This window comes from Bison bison, unplaced genomic scaffold (assembly GCF_000754665.1).
Source record: "Bison bison bison isolate TAMUID 2011002044 unplaced genomic scaffold, Bison_UMD1.0 scf7180017864516, whole genome shotgun sequence".
NCBI lineage: Eukaryota > Metazoa > Chordata > Mammalia > Artiodactyla > Bovidae > Bison > Bison bison.
The window spans coordinates 3,333,009-3,337,499 of NW_011495069.1; positions in this window are offsets into that span (position 1 = coordinate 3,333,009).

Below are 4,491 nucleotides of genomic sequence, written 5' to 3' on the forward strand. Positions count from 1 at the left end.
GCTCTGGATCCCGGGAAGGAGACACGGGGGCAGCCCCCAGAGGCCTGGGAGGCGTGCCTGCCTCGCAGATGGTAACTCCGAGGGGGGCAAGGTGCGTGAGAAGGGCTCGTTATCCTCACTCAGAGTCAACAACACCTGCCCTACCCCGGGAGACGCCTTTAGCAGCAGAGCCAGCCTGACCACCGAAAGGGGCGGCCGTGCCAAGGGCACAGAGCATGATGAGAGCAGGGCAGGGGAACACATTGTGGTCCCCCGAAGAGTGTCAGCTGGCTCGACCAGCTGCACTGCGAGGAGTCCCACCAACAGCAAAAGGGCAGCCTCAGCTTCACTTGCCCCTTAAATCTAGAACTCTGGGTGGTTTTAGTGCTAGAGGGGTAAAGGGGCTTCCTGAGAGGGGCCAGTCCAGCCCCCTCCTCAAACTGTGTTAAAAGAGAGGCTGGCCTCCCCAGGCCAGACGTCCAGGGAGATGGGAAGAAGGGGGCTGAGAACCTGGGATGAAGATGCAATAGGCATGGCCTTTGGACTCAGGCCTGAGCTTGAATCCCTGTCCTGCCATTGGCTCGCGGGGTGACTTTGGGCACGTCACATCCCCTCTCTGAGCTTCCATGATCTCAGCTATGAAATGGGGCCTGTGGCTCACTGGCTGCCTGTGTGCCTCACAGGACCGTTAGGAAAATAAGGTGACATCAGGCTTCCAGCGCCAGGCCGAGCGTGAATGTGCACCAAACACTTGAGAGATGACTTAGTGAGAAGGAACAGTAGCACTTCATTCATTCCCACTTCAGAGCCCCAGAGCTGGAAGGATCCGTAGAGAGGACCCAGTCCAGTCCCCTCGTTTACAGACCGGGAAACGGAAGCCCAGAGAGGGTCAGGAACTTGCTCCAAATTTCCCGGCTTGTCAATGGAAGAAGCCGCAGGTCTCTGGCCTCCTTTGCTTCTCTCCACAAGCCGCCTGTCTTCCATTCATTAAGGCTTTACTGAGCGTCTGCTCTGAGGTTCGCACCAGGCCAAGTGCTGGAAGAGAAAACAAAAGCATCAGAAGTAGGATGATGGTTAAAAGAAGCTCTTAGTCTTGTATCAGGCTTTTTCTTCCTCCCCTACCCCCCAAAAGCATCCTCACAGTCGTTATTGACCTTGCTTCTCAAAATAAACGCATTTTGAGACAGAAAGAGGAGACAGTACATCCCTGTTTAACTGTTCACAGAAAGAGCATGAGTGACTTGCCAAGGTCACAGGCTATAGTGACGGAGCCAAGAGAATCCACTTTTCCCAGATGTGACTCCAGGTCCCCACAGTGGACACCCCGCAGTGGCGACCGCACGGGGGGCTGGGACCACCCTGCTCATCTCATATGCCCCCGGTTCCTTCCTTATGGCCGAGAAATAACAAAGCAGTGTCCATGCCGAGCAGCTACCACAGTCCCACCGTTCGGAAGACTCACGGAAAGGCGCAGAGAGGGCTGGTGAGTCCGGGCACGCACAGCGGGTGAGAGCAAAAAGAGAAGCCATCTGTCTGTATGTTTAGTCGCTCACTGGTGACTCTTTTTGCATCCCCATGGACTGTAGACTGCCAGGCTTCTCTGTCCATGGCATTTCCCAGGCAAGAGTGAGTTATTGTCTCCTTCTCCAGGAGATCTCCCCGACCCAGGGATCGAATCCACATCTGCATCGATCAGCAGGTGGGTTCTTTACCACTGAGCCACCTGGGAAGCCCGATGTTTACTTTGCCTTGTTCCACATAAGGTGAAAGGGGGCAGCATCACACCTTCCCGGCTCAGTTGCCACACCCTTACTGAACCACCCATCCCTCTCAGGCACATGGCGCTTTGCAGTCAGAAAGGTGTTTCCATGACAGTTCCCTTCATAGAGCCTCCCTTTAGCCTTCAGAAGTGGCGGGGCCAGGACACGCAGGCCCATTTGACAGATAAGGTTCCTGGAGGTTAAGTGATGCCTCCAAGAGCACACACACGCTCTGCGAGAGAAAGTGTGAATCAGTATGGAGCTCCTCCATCCCTACGCCACCGCTCCCCCAGCTGTCTCCATTTCAAAGGCCTCACTCGGTCCTCCATTTGTCCAGCCTTCCGTAGGCCATTGCCTTATTCCTGAGCCCCACACGCGGAGGCAGACATGTACCCTGGGTGTCCATCCATCCCTGCCTTACCCGCCAAAGCCGAGCGGCTGGCTCTGAGCCAGATGTCCAGAGCTGTGTTGAAGACGCCAGGTCCAGATGGAGGAGAGACCAAGTAAGGCAGGAGTGGAGGCCCCTTCGTGCACCACCCATCAAGGAATCCTGGTCTACCGCAGCAGTCAGGGGTGAAGGGAGCGGCCTTCACGGGGGCAAGCCGAGTTCAAAGTCCTGCACGTCATCTCCTAACTCCGTGGTTATCTCACCTCATGGTGCCTCAGTTTCCTCACCTGTCAAACGGGGGTAATAATTATTCCTACTTGGTGGCTTGTTCCAGGGAAGGAGATTATATATGTATCATGTGCCTGGCACACAGTAAGTCCTCAGTAAATGGAGTTATAATTATTAGCTATTGACTCTCTTTGTGACTGAAGAAGCTGATTCTCTCCTCTAGGCCTCTAACTCTGCATCACAAAATGGGAAACTTGGAGAAAATCACATTTTTTTTTTTTTCAGCTGCAAGTCAACCAGGTCTGTCAAATCTAAAGTAGATAAAACCTTGCTTGAGGCCAAGGCGGGGGCTTCCCCCTCAAACCTCACCTGAAAGCCCCTTCACCAAACCCTGGGGCTCTGCAAACTGAGAACCACAGGACAGGGACCATGTCAGCGAGCTTCTTTAGCACAAATCCTCCGCAGTTAAAGATGCGTGTTTGCAAGGCCTGGTCGTGCCCTGAGCCTGGCACTGGGGTCCGCAGGACAGAAAAAGAGAGAGCCAGCTCCAGACGGGCCCCAGCGTCAGATGCTCTGCCTGCCTTTGCTCCCTGGTTCCCTTCCCCTCTCTCCTGTCCAGATGGGGAAACCAAGGCGTGGTCTGCAGCATCAGAGAGTAACCGGGAGACTTAGAGAAGAGGGAGGCTCCAGGATGCCTCAGCCCTGGGGGTGGGGACTCTCCTGGCAGCTCAAGCGCAGGTTCCCATGGGGCGGAGCCTGGGAATGCTGAGCCTGATGGGGCTGGCTAAGACCCTCGATGGCCCATCAGGGAAGGCTGGGATGTGGTGCTCCCTAAAGGCCAGAGGGTCACCTCCAGAGACGCCAAGAGCCCTCCCAGCAGGGGACCACCCCTCTGAGCCAAGGCTGGATAGACACCCACGTTGCCTCCAGCCTTCTCACCTTGGTGACTGGAACCTGGTGCCGCCCAATCCCCACCAACCTTGAAAGGCTGGGCCTCTGCTGCCCATCCCCCTCCCCACACCGTGCATGCGTACCAAGACACACACACATGTGCACAAACAGTGAAAAAAAGCCTGGTAGCCTACTGTGCGGAGAAGGCAATGGACCCCACTCCAGGACTCCTGCCTGGAGGATCCCGTGGATGGCAGAGCCTGGTAGGCTGCAGTCCACGGGGTCAGGAAGAGTCGGACATGACTGAGCGACTTCACTTTCACTTTTCACTTTCATGCATTGGAGAAGGAAATGGCAACCCACTCCAGTGTTCTTGCCTGGAGAATCCCAGGGACGGCGGAGCCTGGTGGGCTGCTGTCTCTGGGGTCACACAGAGTCGGACGCGACTGAAGCAACTTAGCAGCAGCAGCAGCCTACTGGGGGCGGCTCAGAGCTAGACTCAAGCAACAACCCAGGAAGAGTTCACTCACCTTTCCTTCATTCAGCAAATATCTGCAGAGGATTTTCGTGACAGCCACAGTCCTTCCCTGCAAAAACTCAAAGAGTAGTGGCTTCTTTGCTTTGCTTTGTTTAATCACCAAGACCCTTTCTTCAAATAAAATCCTACAGGGAACCTCAGTAAATACAAAGCAGATAAAGGGCAAGCTGCTGGGGAGCTAAGGGCTCAGGACCCACCTTCTAGGCCCTTCAGCCTCCCCAGAGGGTCTCCAAAGACCTCCCTGAGTGCTAGAAGGCTCTGCACGAAACTGCCTCTAGAGTTCGTCTGGTCCCACCACCTCCATCACAGGCGGGGGAGCCAGAGCCCACGGTGGGGACTGGACTCCTGCCCCGAGTCTCACACCCCTGCCCGTCGCCGCAGCTCAGAACAGTATCCGGAGGGGACCTCCAGCCACACACACACAATCAGTCACAAAATAAGAGGGCTCTTTGCAACGATGAAGTCTGTTGTGTTCCTTTAGAATAAAAAGATCAGAGGGTAATTTTTTAAAAGGTTTTATTATACCAACAACCCGGCAAAGTGAGAGTCCCATGGGCTCTTCAGGAGAATGTCAGAAATGGTGAGGACGGGTGGGGGCAGCTGAGGAGCCCAGTTTCACCAGGAGGTGTGGGGTGGGGGGTGGATTACTGGTGTCCTGACTGCACTCTCCCTGCTCAGCCACTGTACATCCTCACACAGAGGGTGGG